A 24,453-nucleotide genomic window follows, 5' to 3' on the forward strand; every position below is an offset into this window, starting at 1 on the left:
TCTGAGAAAAACCCCACCCCACGCTCCTATATATAAGGGTCTGGTGACTTCTCTTTCAGTGTATCTGAAGAAGTGTGCATGCACACAAAAGCTTATACCCAGAACAAACTTAGTTGGTCTCTAAGGTGCTACTGGACAATTTTCGTGCATTATCTTATGTCACAATAAATCTCACAGCCCTGTAGCAACCCCAAAGACTCATCATCTTAATAAAATGCAATTTTTTTTTTACAGTGATTGTATGTATCCAATTTACAGTGTAAGATATTCAGGTTGAATCAAGAACATGCTCTTATCCAAATGGAGCAATGATGGGACCAAACCAGAGTATATGGGCTATAATTCTGCCATGCTCAGGGTTCCTCTAACAGTGAACTTCATGGATAATTCTGCGTCGAATCCAGTGAGCTTACAATGATACTGTTATGGATTTGGGGTGGGGAGAAGTAGGCTGTATGCAGAGACCCTTCTAACCTTTGGATGCAGCAAGTGTTTAAATATAAGTCAAGCTAGTTTCCTGTTGAGGTGATAAGCTGGGTGATAGGCCTTTAAGGGGAACAAAGGAAATGGATCTGTGTGAGATGACAAATGGGTGAGCTCCCTCAACTGGCTGGCAATTAGAAAAAGACAATGGTGAGAAGGGAGAGTTTGATGTGACCCAGAAGGAAAGCAGCAACCCAGAGAGGTAGGGCAACCATGTTTGAGAGCCACATTTGATTTCTGTTTGAATCCAAGGTTGTGGCTATAGGAGAAACAAGACCCTTTTGGAACATTGATGTTGTGAGCCCCTCCATCTCAGGCGTAGGTTGTAGATACGTGTAAAACGATACATAAGATAGACTACAGTCTCTGCTGTAACTCATTCCCAAAAGCAAACACAAGCAGTGGCGTAGCGTGGGGGGTGCAGGGGGGGCCGGCCGCACCGGGCGCAACATCTGGGGGTTAGGGTTAGGGGGCACAAATCCACGGGTTAGGGGGCGCAAATCCACGGGTTAGGGGGCGCAAATTACTTGCCTTGCCCCGGGTGCTGACAACCCACGCTACGGCACTGAACACAAGCCCTGAGTAAGCGCCTGGAATCTCATACCATTCAGAGATTTGGGATGGCATGCAACAAAACTACTGCTTGTTGAATTAGCTGTACTTTAAATCTTAAGGAAGACATTTAGTTCTCATTGCTTAAGCAGCAGCAGCAACAACAACAATCTCCAGTCTGTTATTGGGCTACAACTCCCATAATCATTCATCATTGGCCATGCTGGCTGGGGCTGATGGGAGTTCAGCAGCCACAGGCTTCCCATTCATGCTGTACATGGCCTTGTTTTTCTCATTTGCCGGTGTCGTGCTAAAAGCCTACCATGTACCATATCATAAAAGAGCCACACAGAGTTAAGGTTCTCCAAAATCTGGCAAATCTAGCTAAGACAATGCATGCGCTTAGAAGAAATTTTCCTCGGGGGGGGGGGGGGAGTCACATGGGACCACAAGGATCTTTTGAGATAAAGTGGGACTTCAATGTTGTTTTGGAATAAAATGACTGTGGGGTTACTTTGACTCCTTATGTCAGATGTGGGGAACCTCAGGACCAGGGTCCAAATGCCATCCTCCAGATCTCTTCGTGGTCCTTAGGACTCATCCCCAGGCCACCCACTCTCTGCCCAGGTCAGACCCCAGTGCTTTTTTCCCCTGAGGGGACACAGGGGTACACATACCCCTAAACATTTTGTGAATCTTTGAACAGTCATACCTTGGGTTACAGACATGTCAGGTTGCAGGTTGCATTTTTTTTGGGTTACGGACTGCCTAAACCGGGAAGTACCAGAACAGGTTACTTCTGGGTTTCGGCGGTCACGCAAGCGCAGAAGTGCCAAATTGCAACCCACACATGCGCAGAAACGCCACTGCAAGTTGCAAACGCTACAGGTTGCGAACGTGCATCCCACATGGATCACGTTCGCAACCCGAGCGTCCACTGTACTTTTGTCCATTTACTGTATTTATTTTTCCTGATTTGAACTATAAAATGGTGATTTTCTTGAGTCAAAATGAGAGCACCCCTTAACATTTTTTTTAATAGAAAAAAAAAGCACTGGTCAAGGCTATTAAAAAGAAGGAGTCTGGGGAAAAAATAATGCAGGCAACATTTGACCAAGGATGCTAAAGTTGTTAACTTGGAGAATATAGATTGTGTTTGAAGATAAACGAAAGAAAGAAAAGAAAAAGCTATTCTGTGCCGTTTCCAAATTGACTCCCTTGTGCAAGGTGAACAATAGTTCCCAGAACAGTTTTAATTCTTACCTCCAGACATTGTCACATCTCTGAGTCTCTGGGACTGCCATGGTACACTAGGCTGAAAAGGCATTCATAGGAAAATGCTGACCCCATACACTGTAGGGCACTGTAATTTAGTCTTACCTGAGACATCGCAAATGCAGAGGTGAAACTTGGTTTCAAGTAATTGATTTCTTTACACCGAGTTCTGAATGTGCTGTCTCTGTATTCAACCCAACATTAACCATTTAGAACCAGTTTTGTGTTCGACAGAATGAGGAGCCACCACTGATTTCAGCCATGCGCCATTGAGCCACTAAGGTAATGTAAATCTTATACCGCTTTCTTACAACACTCCAGTGCTTTGTGTTGCTAGATTGGATGTGCATAAACTGGACAATCCTGCACTGGACCTCTAACCTGTAGCTCTGTCCTTTCAAAACCCTAGCCCTATGCCTCACATCTTATAGCAAACAAATGAGCTAGGAGCTATTAACAGTATCACAGTTTCACACAGTTAAAAAGGAATATCCTCAGAAAGTGAAATTTATTGAAAAGCAGGGTTTTACTCCATACATAGTTCAGTGAATGTGACTTTATTGTAAACCAGGCTCTTTCTTATTACTGTATTTTGAGATACCACTCTAAAGGTTGGTTTACCCATTGTATTCTTTTTAAGTGGGCATCTAAACATGTGAACATTTGCAACCTATTCTTAAATCAAGAGGTTTCTGATCCTGGCTAATAGTGGCACAATGGGTTAGTGGGTCTGGCTGCTGACCAGAAGGTTGGTGGCTTGAGTCCATGCAGGGACAGCTGTGGGAAGTGTTCCTGCATTGATGAGTTTGCATTTGATAACTCCCTACTATCACGTAGAGATCTTGCCCCACCTGTGCTGTGTATCCCTGCCTTTTGAAGAACTTCACGCTTAAACATTTAATTACAGCTGTTCTGCTCCCTCTGTCTGTCTTTTAAAAATTTTAGTTGGCTGAATTATTGTGTGTGATGGGATGTTTTAATTGTTTCATTTTCTGTGGACTAGCTTGGATAATAAGTGGAAAAAATAAATATTGCAGATAAATAACCAAATGGATAAAAGTTATCCCCATTGAGTCTTCTCTCTGCTGTACTGAATCTCAGTACACAGGCACAGACAGGAGAATAAGATCAGATTATGAGAATCAGGGATTTTGCAAAGGTAATGAAGGACTGAGAAACAGCTTAAGTATTCAACAGGAATATCCCTGCAATAAAAGAAATACAGATGGTGGCTTTGCTTTTCACCTATAAAGATACAGACTTTGGCAACCTTACTGTGAACAGATAATAATATAATAAAAAGTTATTACTTATACCCCGCCCATCTGACTGGGCCTCCCCAGCCACTCTGGGCAGCTTCCAACAGGATATTAAAAACACAATAAAACATCAAACCTCTGGCTGTGCTGTTCACCCTACCTGAGGGCAGAGAACAGAGGCACAGCCATTGGCAGTATTACAAGCAAGGGGCTGTTAGGCTTCAAAAAAAATAATAAAAAATGACAGAGGGGTTTGATACTCTTAGGACATAGCTACACTCTAAAAGTACAGGGCTTTTATATCAGTACAGTGGTACCTTGGTTTATGAACTTAATCTGTTCTGGAAGTCCGTTCTTAAACCAAGGCGTGCTTTCCCATATCAGTGGGGGACTCAATTTACAAATGGAACACACTCAACAGGAAGCGAAACATGTTCTTATTCCAAGGCAAAGTTCACAAACCAAAACACCTACTTTCAGGTTTGCAGCGTCCTTAATCCAAGTTGTTCATAAACTAAGCTGCTCTTAAACCAAGGTACCACTGTATAAGTTTCATGGCTTACCCAAAAGAGTCTTGGGAGTTGTTAGGAGGCTGCCTTTATGAAGTCAAACCATTGGCCCAAGTAGTTTGTATGCCCTGACTGGCAGCCTTTCTTCAAGATTTGAGACATTCCTGCATGCAAATTTTCTGCATGCAAAGCAGATTTCCTACCACTAAACGGCAGCCTTTCCCCAAATTTGAAAAGAATGTTGATTCATCAGTGGTAGAGATTCCTGGCCCCTCCTCAAAGAACATGTTCCCAAGACCCCCCAAAGAGAGGTAATAACTATCGTTTAAACATACCCTTAGACTATGGGAGATATGTTTTACTGAAATCAATGAGGCTTGCTAAAAAATTGTGTTTACAGTATGTTGTACCATACTGATCCTGCAGCCATCGCAAAAACCATGATATGAGATACACTGAAAAGTGTGCATTGCAGTGCTGTATCTTTTAATTTTAATTATAGCATACTAAGTGGGTTTATCTTGTTGTTTTGAGTACACAACCTCCCCCACCTCAAGACCAGCAGTATGCAAAGCACATTCGTAATGGAAACGAGGGATAAATTATTGCACTTTTTAATAATCCAGCTGACATCATTGCAGTTGTGACCTTGGATGAAACTGTGTCCAGCTGCAGAATATTAAACAGTAGCCAATGTTGCTTTGAAACAAAGAGTGACAGTTTTCATTACTGCCATTACTGATTCAAAAGTATAAACAGGGTTGCAGAACAACAAGAATGCCCAGCCCAGGATGTGCCTTGCCACTGCCTTTTGAAGCAACAATTGGCGTTGGAGATGATTTGCCGATAAAAACATTAGGAAAGATACACATTGCAATTCATATGAAATAGGCATTGTAGATCAGGTAGTGAACAATGGGTAAAATCCTGGGTGCCACAATACAATGATTATGCATATGATTAATGTTGGCAGAATTCAACAAAGTTGGCATTGACCACCTGCCTCAATGCAGACATCTGCACAATCACTTCATTATTCCTAATAGTCCACTCTGGACACTACTGACTTTACTTTCACATGGTGGCTAAAGCTGTGAGCAGGCTAGAACAAAAACCACTTTTTCACACCATGCAGCTCCAAAACTGCCCCCAAAGGCTGGCAATGTAGTAACTGAGGTTTTGTTCATGACTGACGAAGAAAGAAGAGGTGATATCTTCTATCTTCATCTTCTACCTTCTGCTTTTGTTAAACATTGTCTTTTTTAATTTTTAAAATGCTTTATTTTTTAAAAAAACAAAACCACCAACAAAAACAATCCAAAATAAATACATATTACCATAATAAAAATAATTTGATTCACACATAACAAATTCCACCATGACTTCCGATCACCGCAATGTGGTTCCTAAATTACATTCCCGACTACGTTGTCTCTCCTAGGTGGTTTCAGTTATATTGGTTTTGTAAAATTCCTTAATTTCATGCAGAAGTCAATCCAGGCCTGCCAAAGAATTTAGATTTTCACAATGTTCTTTTAAGTATACTCTGTAAATATCCCACTCTATTAAATGTTTGTTCTGTATCAATTTTGCTGTCATTTTTGCTAGCTCTGCCCATCCAATTTGGTAGGGATGGAAGCTCCTTTCCATCCTTTTACAATTAAAATTCTTCTTTTAATTGAAGAAGAATTTTACAAAATTCTTTTACAAGAATTTGTACAAAAATCATTTTACAAAACATCCTTTTACAAAAAAAATTCTATTGCATACATAAAAATTCTCCTTAGATTTTTTAGAATTTCATTACTCATTATACCCAGCAGAAAGGCCTCAGGTTTTTTGGAGAAGGAAAACTGAAGCATTTTCTTAAGCTCATTATATATTATATCCCAGAATTTTCTTCTTTTTTTTTTACAGTTCCACAACATGTGGATCATTGTGTCTTCTGCCTCTCTGCATCTCCAGCAAATGCTTGACCTGGTTTTATACATTTTGGCCAGTTTTACAGGTGTTAGGTACCATCGGTAAAGTATTTTCATGAAATTCTCTTTCAGGTCATTGCACGCAGTGAATTTCAGGTCCTCCCTCCATAATGTTTCCCAAGCTTACATTTGGATATTGTAACCAAAATCTTTGGCCCATTGGACCATTTTACTTCTTCCTCCTTGACCTCCCAGTCTAGAAGCATAGCTGTCAAGTGTCCCTTATTTGAAGGGACAGTCCCTTATTCCAGCACCATGTCCAGCTGCTGCCCCTTATTGATGGATGTCCCTTAAATGATGTCCCTTAAATTTCAAAGAAAGCAGCTCCTCTCCCTCCCTCCCTGCCGGCCGGCCAGGAAGGAGGGAGGCTCCAACTGTGTTGCTTGGCTGTGTTGCTCACCCAATAAGAAGTCTAATAACGACTGGGGGGGTGGAGCTTGCATGCCTTGTGTGTGGCTAGTTAATGCAAGCTGAGGGGTTTTTTGAATGCTGGACGCCATTTTGTTGCACGTGCTGCTGGAAACTTTGCAGTGCAAAGCCAGGCCGGGGAGCCATCTTAAGTTGAGGCTGCATAGGCCTTGTGGTGCATGTGATTCAGATTCTATTCAGTTGAACCTCTGGTTACAAAGTTGGTTGGACAGTGTTCTCGAAGCTACCCAGCATGAGTTTGACCAGACTGCAGGAGGACAGGAAGACTGGAGTGCCTGGAACAGGTGAGGCTGCTGGTCCCTTATTTTCAAGGCTGCTGGTCCCTTATTTTCAAATCTGTAAGTTGACAGCTATGTCTAGGAGGAGTCTGTACATTTTAGAATGTGGTGGGTTTTTTTTGTTTTGTTTGAATTAGATCTTTCTCGAGTCTTGATAATTCCGTGGAAAAGCTATTCTGTTTGTCTTTTTGGAATGTCTCGTTTAGCTGGAAATATTGTAACCAGTCTGTTAAATGGGTTCAAATTTCTTCAGTTTTTTTTAGTTCTAGCCTATTTTCCCTCTCTTCCAATAAATCTTTGTAAGTTGCCCAATTGCCTCTCTTTTTTCCCCCTTTACCGAGAATGCTTCTATCAGGGATAACCACCATGGCGTTTTGGGTTCTAACAAGTCCTTATACTTAGCCCAAAGCAGGTATAGCGATTTTCTAACCATATGGTTCAAGAAGCCTTTGTGAACTTTAACCTTTTCATAACCTAGATAAGTGTGCCAACCGTACTGATTATCGAATCCTTCCAGATCCAGCAAATCAGTGTTTTGTAGCATCAACCATTCCCGGATCCAGGAGAGACAAGCTGCCTCATACAGTTTCTCTTTAACATCAATTAATAGTTTGTGCTTGATCTTGGGTTCTCCCCCTTGCCAAATAAATCTTCAGGTGTCCTCTGCCAATCTCTGAAACAGCTTGGTCCCTCAATCACTGGAATTGATTGAAACAAAAATATCATTCTTGGGAGCACATTCATCTTTATTGTAGATATTCTTCCCCAAAAGGAGATGTTTAATCTGTTCCAAATCTCTAAATTCTTTTTTTATCTCCTTCCAAATCTTAACATAGTTATCCTGAAATAGATTATTTTTTGTGTGTGAGCCATATACCCAGGTATTTTACTTTTATGCTAATTTCTAAACCACAGTTTTTATGTAATTTGTCAACAGACGTTAAAAAACAAGACTATCATTAATAAGCATACGGACTGAACGTATGGGCCCAGGGAGTGGAATTTTAGGCAGAGAGAAAAGGACTGAGGTATGAGAAGATTAGGCGAGAGAGAGAGAGAAGGAGGTTGCCATAATTGCAATGGGAGAAAACCAATGAAGGATGCTTGCTGCTTTTTATAATTTGCATAACGGTAAAATTATTTAGTGATGTAGTAAATATGGGGAGAAAGGCAGTGGGAAGAATTATACCCAGTGGCGGAGTTATCAATATATATTTAGACTAATTCAAGGAGAAGATAAACTTCCATTAAATATTCTTAGGATCAGAGTGCAAGACATCAAGTGGGTGAATACATTGGTTAAACAAAAGGTCTTAAAAATAAATTGGTATTGATTACTGGAAACTCTGGGTGAAATTGATTAAATGGAAAGAGACAGTATGCTAGAAAAATGTGAACTGACTGTACTCCCAGCAAATTCTACACAATATATTCTTGTTCCATATAGAAATATGTAAACAAAAATTATGAAAGGAATAAATTCAATAAATATTTTAAACAGCCCACTGAATAACAGTCATTAAGATGTTCCATTGCCAAAGGAAATGAATTATTTTCTAAAAGGAAATAACACTTACCCAAATGATGCAGTCTGTCCTGAACCCCTGGCCTACCTGGCAGCAAGTCAGTATGCGAAGTCCAAGTTCAAAGCCTGAGGGTCAATCCACACAAGCAGAGTCCAAAATCCAAAGGTCTGGAAACACAGTCCAAGGCTAGTAGACAAGTCTGAAATTCCACGTTATGATATAGTCCAGAGCCAAAGCACAAGTCCCATAGAGATCCAGGAGAACCCAAGTCAAGGTTCATCAATATGGGCAGCTGAGCAGACCCAGCACCTCAGCTCTTACTCTGTTTTGTACTTTGCTGATTGCAGCACCTGGGCTTGGCGAGGCATATGACCCTCACCTGTTCCAAGCCTACTCCAGCTGAGGAATCACACACCACCTCCCAGAACTAGTGAGCCCCACCTGGCCAGCTAGGGAGCTGGGCTGTGGGCCCTTGCCTGCCTCAGCCTCCTGGAGCACCACTCCCACTGCTCCTTACACCTCAGAGCCTGTCGTGATCGTGGAGACAGGGGCCCTTCGGACTCTGGTGATGGGTCCTGGTGCTCTGGTTCTTGTGCATTAACCTCCATCCCCTTGCTATCTTCCATCATCCTGTGAGTACTTTCTTGCCCATCCCCTGCTTCCCCTGGTATGTCCCATTCCCAGCTGTCCCCCTTGCCAGGATCCTTCCCCCCCTTCCCATCGTCCTGCCAGATAATGACACAGAACTTAATTGAAAAATGTGATTGATGCCAAATAATTTAACCCCAATGCAAATGTTAAAAGGGAAATGAAGTCATATGTGTGTCTGGATGTGGAAGAAACAACTTGCAATTGCTAACTAGCATCTTAGTATTACGATTCAGCAATGGGGGGCGGGCCGGGCCACAATTATCTTAAAACATATTTATGCCACTTGCTGAACATACAATGAAGATCACATGGCTTGCTGCAATGATACAAAGATGAAGTAGCTCCAAGAAAGATAGATATTAAAATCCAAAAATGGAGGAAAAGACAAAATATCTTGCAAAAGCCATAGGCAAAGAGAATGTGTTTTGTTCTGCTGTAGAAATAATAATTTCCAAACCTGGTGAAGAGACAGATGTGCTATTGCACAATGCTATGCAAGCTATGGCCTAAGAGATATCTGACAATATGAAATACATATGTCTTTAATTGAGCATGACTAATGGATGACGGCTACGTGGAACCGGAAAGCAAAATTCAATTACTCTGCATTTGCAGCTAATAAACAAATTTTGCAAACATTGTCCTTGGGGGAAAAAGAATATAATTTCAGTCTGCTCAGTGTCTGCTTATATATCACTGTTCTTTCCCTAAATAAGGTTATGAGAAATTACATGCTGCTATAGAATAAGGACACACCTGGGTGAAAATTTGGTCTGGCAGCGTCCAGATAAATATACCATAGAAGAAGAAGAAGAAGAGTTTGGATTCAATATCCCACTTTATCACTACCCTAAGGAGTCTCAAAGCGGCTAACATTTTCCTTTTCCTTCCTCCCCCACAACAAACACTCTGTGAGGTGAATGAGGCTGAGAGACGTCAGAGAAGCATGACTAGCCCAAGGGCACCCAGCAGCTGCATGTGGAGGAGCGGGAAAGCAAACCCGGTTCACCAGATTACGAATCTACCGCTCTTAACCACTACACCACACTGGCTCTCATAAAACCATAAAACAGAGTTTGCCAACCTAGTGCCTTCCATGCTAGCTGGGCCTGGTATGAGATGCAGCCCCCAAAATCTGGCAGGCACCAGACATGTAAAGCCCCATAAACTGATTAGCACAGCTAGGAATCTACAGTTATGCAGATATACTCACATGTCATACAAAACTGAAAGGTTTACACAATTCTTCTTCTTCATAAAGCCCCAAATAATTGCCTTGGTTCTTGATGTGCTGGGTAAATTATTGGCTGCTGTGAAACTGGTACAATTTGCCCAACCAATGCGGCCTTTTGTTTTCTCACTCTTCTCCCAGCCTTCACTATCTGCCTGAACATTTTGTTCCTGAATTTGTATCAGGGTGTATGTACACATGATCTCTGTAAGCACATAAGATGAATAGGCAATTATGCATTTGTTTTATTTGTTTGTTTTAGAAAATGCCAGAAGAATATAGGGACCGCCCTACAACACCCACAAAAATTGACAGGTGCTGCACCCTTCCTTTCACCAGAAGTCCTACTTTTTGATAAGAAGGCTTTAAAACTTATATCACTTGATATAAATTTAATATAAATTTTATATTATTACTTTTTCTTTAAAAAAAAGTTTGTTTTGGATTACTGTGTAGTCTGTGCACATTAACATCTCGTTGCTGTGATCTGATGGAGCACTTCAAGTCCCTTTGACCTAAAATGTGGGTGTGAATCCTAAACATTTTTTCCAGGGTGGGTGTTAGGTTATGACCCGCGTCCGTCTTCCCCCTTGGAGGTATGGAGTTGTTTTGTGGCGTTCTATTCCCGCAGTGTGAGGTATTCATTGAATGTAAATTTGTTTTTGGGAGTCCAAAATCTTTGTCGTCTTTTCCCAGTACTAAATTACTACAGTATTTTGTTCCAGAATTAACACACCTCCAATGATTCTGTGGTGTGGGTTGATCCTCATTTTTTGTCTGTCTTTGCTGTTTTTATGACTTCTCACATGTGGAGTTACAATCTGTCTCTGTCTGTATTCATGGACTGACTATCTCCTATAATTATTCATTCTGTTTACTAGCAAGCACACCTCCCCTTTATAGGGGTGGATCTAAACACAGGGAAGCACTATGGCAGAGAAGGCTGCCCCCATTGTGGAACATTGCTCTGCTATCTAATTGATGAAAGGCATTTTAATGTTTTGTTTTGTTTTTTATTTAAAACCCTCCCTGCTCTGTCAGCTTCAGACCAAGGTGTCATGTGACATTTTCTACATAGATGCATCATATTGGCTCTCAACTGTATGTGCTGTGGCTTTCACTGCAGCTACGGGAATGCAAAACAATCACTTTTGCTTTGCATGATTGTTCATTGCAGATTTGGTAGGTGGTGGCAGGCAGCCATAAACTGAGAAGAAACAGAATTACAAGAAAACTGCTTTGCACAACTCAGGTTTCTTTCTTTCTTGACAAGCCATTTACCCTTTCTCAGCTGAGGGACATATTTTATATTGTATTTTATTTCCTAGTGCGTGGAAGAAAGTGTCTGTTTTGATTTCTTCTCTCACAATGACTACAAAGCTCCTTACAGGATCTCCATTGTGCTTTGTGCCTCACAGGTTCTGTTTCCAGCTTGTGAACATCACATCTTGAATTAACTTATTATGTGAACACGGGAAGGGAGACTCTCTCATCAGCGTGACACCTCTGAGTTGAGGGTATTATGGGATCTGTCTGCTCCTTACAGCTCCTTACAGCTCCTTACAACTGCTGTGTCTTCAGGCCATGGGAGATAAATTTGATCCAGTTTGCATTTTCAGGTGAACTTACCCAATCCATACTTTCCTAAACCTTGCACAAACTGAACCTAGCTGGTGTCCTGCTTTTGATGTCTTCCAATTACTTTTATCTCTTTGTCGTGCATACCTATTACCTGGCTACAGTGACCATGGGGACATGTGAAAGTGATAAGCACAGGCATCAGTGAAGTTGGATATTTTAAATGCAGGAAAATGGCATTTCCTTGCTGGCTGTAACCACCTGGCATTCATGGAGCTCATTACTGTATTCTTCTTTTTTCAAGAGGAACGATCAAGATTAACTCTTCTGCCTCTATGACTGTATTACACAAATGATTCCTAGTCCACCTTTGTTTCCTTTTTCACACAACATCTAAGTGTTTCTAGCACTGTGAAGATAGATGCAGACAAGAGAAGAGTAGATTTAATGTTCAAGTGGGTTAGGTAGAATACATTTTGCATATCACATAGGGTACCTACATTAAAGGAAGACCCGAGAAGCAAGATAGCCATTTTTCAATTATGTGACAAATATGCTGTTTCTGATAGTCTTGACAGTAAAAGAAGAAGTTAGTAGTAAAGGATGAGAAAGAGCTGGAAACAGCAAGCTGTTTAGTGAAGTGGAATCAATGTTTCTAATATAGGACGTGGTCCATAACTGCCTCATCATATTTGCAGCAGTAAGTATTTTGATTGTCCGTCTTCCTGCAGATATGAAGAACATGCCCCTCTTATTGCTAAAGTATTTGGAGGTTTGCATTAGAACTAATCCCAAAAGGGAAGTCGCATTGTGGTTAATTGAACTGGTTATTTGTGGTCAAAACCATTTCAGCAGTGGTGCAACCTACAAATCAAAGGGGCCATGCCATCCTCTTGCATTATTCAATCAACTTTACACAGAAAAGATTTGAAATTATGTCTGTGAACCGTATTACTCAAGGTGACATGTTAATGCATGAGTGATGGCATGAATTTCCTGGAGAAGATTTATTGCGCCTGTAAATCTAAATAAATATCTAAAGATGGCTATTTTTTTTTTTTGCCAGAACTTGTACCCACATAATATACATTATTTAACACATTATATTATAAGTCAACATGAAGTGTCAACAGCTTATGTCTGCTGCATATTATATAATATACCGTATTCAAAGAAAAGGAAGTGTCTGTTTAGTGAGAGGGCATTTCATTTCCATATTTAAGTTTTCTTTTTAATAATTGAGCATTTCAAACAGGGCAACTAAAATATCTCTTTAGTCATACAAGCATGTTATTCTGCTTTGAAATACATCTACGGTAGATGGAATACAACGCAGGCATTTCAAATCTTATGCAGAGACATAAACTTGTATCAAGACTTTTCACTGACCTTGTCATAAGTTTTCAGTGGACTCATTTGAAGTGTTTTAAGGTTTTAAGTGTCCTCAAGAATGAGAGGTTGTTTTTTTTAAAAAAAATAGCTGCTTTTTGGGGGGGAAGGGTGGTCTGCTTCCATTAATCTTACATAAGAAAGCAAGCCCAAGTCCTCTTTCTATTCCCATCTTCTCTAAGAACAGAAATTCAGAACAGAAGAACAGAACAGAAATTCAGAAGTTCAGAACAGAAATTACATGATGCTTGTTTTTCTTAGCGAAGCAAAAACTGGAATCTTTTCGGCAATATGAGGAAATGTGTTTGTTTGCCCGCTGTCATATGCTTTGGATCCCATTCCAAACATGCCTTTATCATTGGCCATCATGCCTAAATGCACAGCATCACTCCCAGTACAGTCACATCAGATGATGCCCTTGCTGATTGCTGATTTCATTGGGACTCTCTTTTCCTGTAGTTGAATAAGACTACCTTTGTCATAGGTCATTCCACCTGCCAACAGGTTTGTAACATCACCCCACTACACCCATAAAGCAGAATGACACAGTTCGTTAAGACATGCAGAATAGTAAACAAGTGAAGAAATGTAACACAATGTCCCCCATGTTTGCATGCACCCTCTGACCATTAGCTGTACTGGCCAGGGCTGTTGGGAGTTGGAGTCTGTAAGGCCACTAGTTCCCTAACCCTGCATGAAACTGGCAGCTTATGTAATTCTCTTCCTCTTGCTATGCATTCCAATATATGCACATCCCAATGATAATAATGATGATAATAATGATTTATTTATACCCTGCCCATCTGTCTGGGCAGCTTCCAACAGAGTTTTAAAAACATGATAAAACATCAGACATTAAAAACTTCCCTAAACAGGGCTGCCTTCAGATGTCTTCTAAAAGTCAGCTAGTTGTTTATTTCCTTGAATATTATTTCCTTGACATCTAATGGGAGGGCATTTCACAGAGTGGGTGCCACTACTGAGAAGGCCCTCTGCCTGGTTCCCTGCAACCTCACTTATTGCAGTGAGGGAACCACCAGAAGGCCCTCGGAGCTGGACCTCATTGTCTGGGCTGAACAGTGGGGATGGAGACGCTCCTTCAGGTAGCTTGGTGGTCCTGCCAAGTTTTCACACTGCAAGAATAAATCTTACTCCAAGTTTGCAGAACACGTGCATACAGTTAAAATTGGTAGTGTAAATTGGATTTTTAAAAAATTATGAAATTCCTCTAGATACCCAAGTTCCTTGAGATTTTTCTGTTTATCTCTAAAAGCCTGTTAGCAATTCTACTGTAGCAGGTTTTCCTGTTATTTCCTTCCATGCGTTTGCAAGCATAGCCATCGTGTCACCATCCAAAAAACCACAGGAGGAGGACTCCCCTGCTCAGCACCTGAGGGCCCCAAGCCTGCCACTCACCACCTGACCCAGGGTGGGGCCTGATGAGCTCTATAAAGGACTGCTGCCACTGCTGCTCCTGGGCAGAGAGGGCTCTGTTTTGTTTTGTTTTTTGTTTAAATTGCTGTCATTTTTTTACGTATGTCATTTTAAACTGTGATATTAATGCTGTATTCTTTGTTTTCCATTTGGTTGTGTCTTTTTTTGATGTGGTTTATTTATTGTTTATGGCTTTTGTAAATACAGTGGTACCTCGGGTTGAGAACTTAATTCGTTCTGGGGGGGCCACTAGGGGCGCATTGGAAGATGGCCGACAATAACATCTCTCTGACCCACACGAGGTAATTAAGAGGCTGTGATGGGAGTAAGCAGCCTCCCGCCTCCCCAAGCGAGTGGGGGGGACTGCCCTTGCCTGCTGTGCCCTATACCACCCCCAAACTCGAGGGGGTGGGGGCACTAGGCAGAAAGCCCTTGTGTGGACCAGATCTCCTGGACACTGTCTCTGATTCGCGCCTCTAGCTGCAGCAACTTCAAAAGAAACAATTAGGAGGAAGCTAATGCACACATTTCAAGGAAGAATGGGGAGTAAAGACTGCTAATTGAAGAGATCTCTGAGAAAGAAGACGGGTTGGATAAACAGGAATATATCATGAGAAGACACACCAAGGCTCGGTATGCCGGCAATGGGACTGGATGGGGGGGGGACTTTTCTTTCTTTTCTCTATGTCATTAACCAAGAATCCCCCCCCCCAAGTCAGAAATGCCGCTTAAATGACCTAAGCTGATGATTTAAGACTGTGTGGAAATAATTTTCTAACCAAAAGCATGTTTTAAGGAGATCGTGGAAAGTATAAGAGCTTTGGGATGACGCAGTAAAAAACAGTGTCTCCATTTTGGCAAGTTCTGTCGAAAGACTTATGTCTGGGAGGAGGAATGGATCTGTTTTCATATTGTGGGCGAGCCTCCTCAGAGGGACTAAAGAAGGCGACAGATTTGCGATGGAAAGAGTGCTTTTATTTATGGAAGTGATGATATGTGGAAACTATCTCAATATGGTGATTGGACGAACGGAAAAATTCACACAGGATTATAACTGGTGTTTACCTGCTTTAGGAGATTATCAGAAGAGATCACAAAGAAAAAAGAAAAATATATGAATAAGATGAGATGTGGGAACAGCAAGATAGGACTGGATAGAATTATGAACATTATTTGGACAGATTTGTGGATATTAACGCAGCAGCAAGAAGATGATTGGAATCCCCTTAGGAACTTGAAATATTGGTCCCCCAACAAAAAAATTAAAATTCAGCTTTTTAATTCGGAATTTATGTGATGTGATTTGATTTGATTGGTCGGTTAACAAAAATTATTTTTTTTAAAAAAAGAACTTAATTCGTTCTGGAGGTCCGTTCTTAACCTGAAACTGTTCTTAACCTGAGGTACCACTTTAGCTAATGGGGCCTCCCGCTGCCGCCGTGCCACCACCATGCGATTTCTGTTCTCATCCTGAATCAAAGTTCTTAACCCGAGGTACTAGTTCTGGGTTAGCAGAGTCTGTAACCTGAAGCGTTTGTAACCCGAGGTACCACTGTGTGTAAATCTTGTCATGTTGTAAGCCGACTTGAGCATTGTTTTTAACTGTGGAAAGGTGGCATACAAATAAAAAATGGTGATGATGATGATGGTCCCCCCCCCATTGGATTCTCAGACTATAAAGGTTCTGATAGTATGTAGCCAAAATGTGGCCTATATTCTCAATCGAATTTAAGATTTTAGTTTGATTTATATTAATCACAGACACCAGATGGAGCTGTTGCCTCTCCAAATACCCGGTTGTTGTTTTTTGGGGAGACAATTTTTCTTCTAGTGTTATAAGGGAAAAGAGCTAAAAAACAAAAACAAAAGTACCTTAAGGATTCCTCTGCTTCTGTCGATGAGTGACAGTTTTTATTTACTAAGTTATCTCACATTCTTGTCAGTATTGTAAAGAAATACCAACATTGAGGATTTTGTAATGTGAAAATTTAATTGACCATTAATAGAGTGATTAACCCATTAAGATGCAGATGATATATCAGATTTGACTTCTCTAATCAGCTGAGAAGTCCAGTTTTGTGGCAGCACATACATTTAGTCACTTCATTTCCTTTCCTCTACAGAGTGCTACTTTTCGTTTCCTTTTATTAATCTATAGATCTGTTTTGATGATTCACAGCACATTCCTCAGCTTCAGGTCAAGTCTCTCCGACAAGTCACAATATCTTTTCAGAGAATTATGAGCACCAAGGATTATCTCCCACTGAACTTCTTAACAACAATATCTATATTAGAGGGCATCCCTGAGGAGAATCCACTTATCTCATATAAGAAGCTGTTCAGAAACCCTAGATGTCTTTAGTAAATCAAATTCAGCAGAGTTGCAATGGCTTGCAGGGAAAGAAATGGGGGCAGGGAGGGACCGACTCTATTACAGTCTGCTTTTAAACACATGAAAGCTGGTGCCTGGGAAATTGCAGTGGAATCTGCTTGCTGGAAAAAGTGTGAAATTAGAAAATTAATATACCTCCCTTTTCACAACCCACAGGATGGTTTACATAAAATTCATGAAATAACACAATCCTTAAAAACACATTAAAAACTATTGCCAATAGCCACAGCCACCAGGTCTCTCCTCCTCCAAATGCCACAAAAAGAGACGCACCTTACCACGAAAGAGGTGGTAGTGTGTGACCCTCTTGAAGAGGTCTTCCCTAACTCCAGACATTTTAGGAAATTATTGTTCAGTCGCAAATACTCCCTTCCTGGGGAAAGTGACTGAGAGGGTAGTGGCTGCAGCCAGCTGCAGATATACCTGCAGAAAGCAGATAATCTAGATTCATTCTGGCCTTGTTTGGGCAACAAAACATCCTTGGTCACCCCAACGGGTGGCCATCAGAAGAGAGCAACAGGGAAAGTGCAACACTGTTGGTTCCAGTTTACATTTCAGTGGCTTTTGACACCATCAACGCCATTGTCTATGGTGTTCTTCTGGAGCAATTCAGTGAGGTGGGAGGTCCTGTATTTCAGTGGTTCCACTTCTACCTGCAGGGTCACTATCCAAAAGTAGCACCAGGATATGGTTGCTTGGCTCTACATGCTTTTGGAGCTCTGGGGTCCCACAAGGGTCTATTCTGTCTCCTTAGCTATTTGAAATCTATATGAACCCATTGGGAGCTGTCATTATGGGATTTGGAGCATGGTGTCGTCGCTATGCTGATCACATACAGCTCTATCTCTCCGTTCCATCAGAATTAGGAGAGGCCGTGAAGGCGTTGGAAAGGGGTCTTTAAGCAGAGGTAGTCCGGATGGAGACAACTACATGAGGCTGAATCCCAGTTAGATGGAAGTGCTGTGGGTGGGCAGTTCCTGTGTCTGGGAATTATGACTTGTTCTGAGAGGGGCTGCACTCACCTTGAAGGTTCATAGTATGGGAGTACTCCTAGGTTCCAACTTTTTACTAGAGCCTGAAGTGGTTTCTGTATCTAGGAATCCTTTGCCCAGCTTAGGCTGATTTGCCAGCTATGGCCATTCCTGAACCAGTATAGTCTGGCTTCAGTTGTGCAAGCTCTGATGACCTCTTGTCTTGACTACTGCAATGTACTATATGTGGGGCTGCCCTTGAAGATGGTCTAGAACTAATGCAGAATGTGGCTGCTAGGCTGGTAAGATGGGGCAGCGCAATGAGACAGTGCATCACCAATCCTGAATGCACTGACTGCCAGTGTGCTATCTGACCAAATTCAAGACATCCAGTGTAGCATATGAAGCTTGTGAGCCACGTACTTAAAAGAGGACATTTCCTGATATCAACTATCTTGGACCCTATGGTCGGTAGGTGAATCGTGGTTGGTGGTGCCACCATCAGGTGTTGCCCGGTTGACACTGACCTGTGGCTTGGCCTTTTCAGTAGTAGTTCCCCATCTGTGGAATGCCCTCCCTTGTTAGGTACATCTGTCTCATTCATTGTTGATTTTCAGAATGAATTTTAAAGCATTCCTGTTTACTCAGACATTTGGTTGCTGAAAAGCACTTCCCTGACAGCTCTGAGATCATTGGATGAGATAATGTTTTTAACTGTTTTATAATGTTTTTTACGTACAGTGGTACCTCGGGTTAAGTACTTAATTTGTTCCGGAGGTCCGTTCTTAACATGAAACTGTTCTTAACCTGAAGCATCACTTTATCTAATGGGGCCTCCTGCTGCTGCAGCGCCGCCGGAGCACGATTTCTGTTCTCATCCTGAAGCAAAGTTCTTAACCCGAGGTAATATTTCTGGGTTAGCAGAGTCTGAAACCTGAAGCATATGTAACCTGAGGTACCACTGTAATTATTTTATTATGGATGCTTTTGTTGCCCTGTGCTTCGTCGGGAAGATATGTGGAATATAAATTGAAATAATAAGAATAAGAATATATAAGTTACATTAATCAGCAGACAGTGTGACAAATAATGTAGCAGAATGGAAACTGCAACAGAATGGAATCCATGTGGACTGGAGGTACAGACCTGAATGGAAATCTCAGTCTTCTTACATCCCTATCCGTGGTGCTGATTAAGCTCTGCTCTGCCTCTACCAATACAGTGGTGCCCCGCAAGATGAAATTAATTCGTTCCGCAATTTTTGTCGTCTAGCGAATTTTTCGTCTTGCGAAGCACGAAATCCCATAGGAATGCATTGAAAATCAATTAATGCGTTCCTATGGTCAAAAAAAGTCCAAACAAAGCCAAATTTGGTACAACAACAGTTTATTAACTGCTCTTTAAAGTCAGACATACTGTAAAGAGCAGTTCAAAAATTGAAGGGAAAATAAACTAACTTTATAAACAAAACATGTCTTTGTTTTTAGACAAAGAAAACAAAGTCGCGAGACGTTTTCGTCTTGCGAAGCAAGCCCATAGGGGAAATTCGTCTTGTGAGGCAAATCGAAAACGGAAAAACCTTTCGTCTAGCGAGTTTTTTGTCTTGCAAGGCATTCGTCTTGTGAGGCACCACTGTAATTATAGCTACAGGTTGCAGTTCCCCATTTCAGACACCCTGCAATGGTGGCCATTGGGTCCTTCTGTGAACCACATCACTGACCGTAACCGAAAAGACACCTTAGTTCCATAAGACACCTTCTTATGGAAACAGATTTTTTAAATGATCTTCCTAAACTTTCCGCTACACATGGGGAGTGAGGCATACGAAAGACTACGCTGGCAAATGATGAACAAAAAACAGATTGAAGATACCTCCTCTTTATAATGTAAAAGGAACTGACTTGTTACATTCAGGTGGTTTGATTACAATGTAATATGAGGACTTGTTTATTTTAATTCTCACAAGGGCCACTTTTTGTCTCACCCATAAAGGGACCCAATGTTTTAGAATTATATGTAGTAATAAAAGGAAATTTATTGAATATTGCAGTGCTCTGGGCCCTTGGGTAATAACCTGCAACTCTTCAAACTCACAGGAGTGCCGGTGCCGAGTGTTTAATGACTGTTATAACCACTACAGTGAAAGAGAGTTACTTAAGTACATTTCAAAATGTACAGTAAATTGGGTGACAGTACAGATGTGTTCGTGTTTTGAGACAGCCTGGGGCTTTACACCGTCTGACAGAAGACCCTCTCCTAAATTGCACTTACAATTTAAGCCTTATCCCTTTGAGCCAAAAGGATGTTTTTAATATTCAAGGAAAAACTCTAGTATTGGCAACAGACCTCCTGGAATGAGTCAGCCTGCAGCTCAGAGCTTAGCTTTGCTCCCTTCCAGTACCTCATTATATCACACTTGTCACCTGTGGGGATAAATCAGCCCACCGTTTCCCAGCACACCTCCCTGTGTCTGTTGCTGACTGTGGGATTGTGCCTTTTCCAAGAGCTGTGATTTCATGGTACACAAGGGGGTTGAACTGATCAGTAGACGATGACTGGTAGAAGCAAAGCAAGAGCACTGTGCAACTGCTTTTGCATTTGACTGCTTTTGTTACCAAAAGAGAGAGAGAAAAGGTTCTTATTTATCTCTAGTAACTCTGCACAACACAGAATCATATGACTGTAGAGTTGGAAGTGATGCTGAGAGTCATCTAGTCCATCTCCCTTGCAATGCAGGAATCACAACTATGGCATCCATGACAGATGCCCATTCAAACTCTGCTTAAAAACTTCCCCTTCCAACATATTCATCACAATTCTCTTCTTGGTTTGACCAATTAATTGCTGACAGTTCACAGTGTAGTGTGGGCTGTGGGAGAATATAGAAGGAAAGCTAGATAGATGTAATCTAGATGTAATATTATACATCTATTATAGATGTAATATATCTGTAATATATCTTTTACAGTGCGGGTGGTGCTGTGGTCTAAACCACAGAGCCTCTTGGGTTTGCTGATCAGAAGGTTGGCGGTTCGAATCCCTACAACGGGGTGAGCTCACATTGCTCTGTCCCAGCTCCTGCCAACCTAGCAGTTTGAAAGCATGCAAGTAGCTAAATAGGTACCGCTGTGGTGGGAAAGTAAACAGCCTTTCTGTGTGCTCTGGTTTCTGTCACAGTCTTCCATTGCACCAGAAGCGGTTTAGTCATGCTGGACACATGACCCAAAAAGCTGTCTTTGGGCAAACACCGGCTCCCTCAGCCTGAAAGTGAGATGAGCGTCGCAACCCCATAGTCGCCTTTGACTGGACTTTGCATCCAGGAGTTCTTTACTTTTTTAAAAAAACAACAACACACCTTTCGATGTAATATATTCTATCTGAATTTGGGGAAACTTATAGCTCATGGCATCAGTGCTGGTGACATAGCCTCACATCAACATTAAGATTAAAATTCTGATTGCTAAAGCAAAGAGCTCCATGGCCAAAGAGGACAGAACTTAATGGAAAGCGTTTGGCTCTCTTGCTGCCATCTTTGACACACCATTGCTAAGGGTCTCTGTGGATGAAGCTCATTAGTTCTATTTTCATCCTTTTGCATGCAAATAATAAGACTGGCCTGGCTATGTATCGGTTGATGAAATGAAAGCTGGTTGACATTTATTAGTAGATCAGTTACTCTCCTGAAAAGAGAGGCCACGCCATGAGGTTCATTTCATTCCTATAAAGAGGGCTGTGATTTTCAAAGACACCTATATGTTTCAGAGTGCAGATTGCAGTATAACCCTTGTCTTACTCACCTTTAATTCTATGCCTGTTTAGAAGGGGAATTGAGAATGGGAAAAATGAGTAAAGCCTACCTGCCATTTGTATTATCTGAAACGATCTTTTACACTTCCTGGGTTACATTGTTTGGGTATTCCTCATAACGAAATTGTGGGCAAACGTTTTTAACCACACCATGATCAGGACCCCAAATAATCAGAGGTCACATAAAGTTGTAATTTAAAAACAAGCATTTCTGTTTCTTGCAAGGTGCATTCATGCTGGCAACTTACTCAGCAAGCTTCTAGGTTTCATTTTTACAAACTTTATGAACACATTTAGCAATACTCAAAGATAACTCTTCCCTTCTCTTCCCTTTATCCCCCTTTCTTACCTTTGCTTTATTTATCTGTTTATCAGGATCAGGAATGAGGGAACATGCAGCCCTCCTGATGTTGCTCATCTCCAGCTCTGATCATCCCTGATATTTGCCATGCTAACTCTCTCTCTCTCTCTCTCTCTCTCTCTCTCTCTCTCTGTGTGTGTGTGTGTAAAATGCATCAACACCTGAGGGATGATGGGTTCACCTTCTGTGATTTAGATGTAATTATAGTTTAATAAAAAGGCATATAATTTAAAGGGCCCACTGTGTTATTATTTTTTTAAAAACTTTAATAATATTTACTAGCAAGTAAGGGTTGAAGCTACCAAGTCACCTACCATTACAGCCTATGATCCACATCTAATTATCCCAGGAGAGTTAAGAAATTCTGCACTGTACTAAATTTAGAAGCTCACCTTTGAGCCTGTGAATTTGCCTTCATGAACTTGCCTCCTGGCTGTTTATAGAAGACTAGGACAAGAGGGATTGTATGAGTGATACATTCTTGTACGTGCTAGTTTTCCCACTGTGCCACTTGTGGTTATTCTCTGTGATTCAGTTTAATCATCTTCACACTGTTAGACAGAGGCTACACACACACAAACACACAGAGGAACAGAGGGAGAAGGGGGAAATTAGTGTACCAGTAGACTCACTCACTGCAGACATCAGTGAAGAAGGAAACAAAAAAAGAAAAAGAAAAACAACAACATGCTTTTCCGAGACATGAAAGCAAAATGCCAGTTGGGACTTTGTAGCACATCCCCGAAACTATTGTCGCCTGACTTGGCTTGACAGCATTAGAAAAGAAATCACTTCCTTGCTTTGGAAATATGCATTCAAATGTGAGTTTCATTAAATGCACTTCAGTATGTTGCTACCTGTTCCAGTCAAGTCTGATAATGAATATGATGCAGAGATAATGCACTTGTCTGGCCCTGTAAATGTTCAAAGTGGGGGATGAGAAATCAAGATTGGATTGCGCAAGTGAAAACGGGGATGAATAGGCCTGTTACAAGCAATTTTGACTCTAATACCCTTAATTACTTGGTTGCATGAATGAGAAACCCATCTAGTAAGGGGGAAAAAATTAAGACTCCTTGACACTTAGGAGCAGCCAGTAATGTTTCATTTTGAGAAGCTTTGGTCACCCGCAGTTAACAGCAAGTCTCTGCAGAAGATAATCAAATAGATAATGGAGGATTAGTGTTACTGTCAACTTGAATGTATAAATGGTTCTCAAAGAAATTAAAGTCTACAACTGAAGCAGCACAAGTACTTTCAGGACTAAATCTCAAGCACACAGCTGAAAATCCCCCGGAGTGAGAGGGATTTTTTTTCTATGAATCAAAGCATAACAGTGGTCAATAGCTATTACTTACATAAAGGGTTGGATTGACTATTATCCTAAGCATGCTGTTGAGCAGGGAGACAGCTGGATTTGGACTTCCACAACCAACCTTGCAGAGAGTCTGCTTGTCCTATCCATGGCATAGGAAATGCTGCCTATTCTCTTGTCACATGACTGGCAGACTGTTCAGAAGGAAAAACACGTATGTGTTCTTAACAGCATGTTTGGAAGTGTAAAGGTAGACAGTTCCTAGGAAAGGGGGCTGCTTTTGTGGGGATGCAAGCACAGACAAAGCAGCGGGGCACTAGATTACATGTAGAAGGTGTGCAGAGCCACAGAACTAAGTTCCGCATTGGTCTAAATCAGCAGTTCACAAACTTTTTCTGGCCAGCACCTGCTTGGCTCCATAAACTCATCCCCAGTGCCCCCAACCCTATAAAAAGCATTATTCAGAACAGGGGTTTGCATGACCCACTGAGGAAGATGATATCACAATAAAGTTCAAAACTGTAACAATTAATTGCACATCTATGCAAAATCCAGTTAAAACTATTTGGTTTAATGAATTCAACAAAACTGATGGGCTTGATTCAGCTTTTCAAAGTCTGATAGTTATATATATATATATATAGAGAGAGAGAGAGAGTGCAAAGGTATGCATACCCCTAAACATTTTGTGAATCTTTGTACTTTTGTCCATTTACTGTATTTATTTTCCCCAATTTGAACTATAAAATGGTGATTTTCTTGAGTCAAAATGAGAGTACCCCTAAACATTTTTTTAAAGAAAAATAAGGACTGTAACCCACCCACACCCACACCTTATTGTCTTGAAGAAGTTGTCTCTGCTTCTCAGGGCCTCATGGTTTTTCAGAAGCCCCCATGGTGGCAGTTGGCTGAGGAGGGGCCACCACTGGGAACTGGACATATTTCTCAATAAATTGCACATTAATCATATGCAGGCTGTGCTCATTATCTTTTCCTCACCACTGACCTATTCACCATACTTTTAGAATTAG

The 24,453-nt window shown here is 41.2% G+C and overlaps 2 long non-coding RNA genes across 3 annotated transcripts in view; one reads left to right on the forward strand and one right to left on the reverse strand.

The window, feature by feature from the left end:
• LOC310704825 overlaps nt 1–22,182 on the forward strand; it is a 74,682-nt gene extending 52,500 nt beyond the window's left edge. For both annotated transcript variants that reach the window (XR_014525050.1, XR_014525051.1), the window contains exons 3-4: nt 2,545–2,592; nt 22,122–22,182. This is a non-coding gene — a long non-coding RNA (uncharacterized lncRNA). The remainder of the gene's footprint in view (nt 1–2,544; nt 2,593–22,121) is intronic.
• LOC310704818 lies at nt 5,745–10,412 on the reverse strand. The gene is made up of 4 exons (XR_014525043.1): nt 10,158–10,412; nt 8,345–8,492; nt 6,838–7,465; nt 5,745–6,248 (listed from the first exon to the last, which is right to left on the reverse strand). It is a non-coding gene; the product is annotated as an uncharacterized lncRNA (long non-coding RNA).
• Nucleotides 22,183–24,453: the final 2,271 nt, after the last annotated feature.

Source organism: Podarcis liolepis (assembly GCF_965112155.1).
Source record: "Podarcis liolepis genome assembly, chromosome: 4".
NCBI lineage: Eukaryota > Metazoa > Chordata > Lepidosauria > Squamata > Lacertidae > Podarcis > Podarcis liolepis.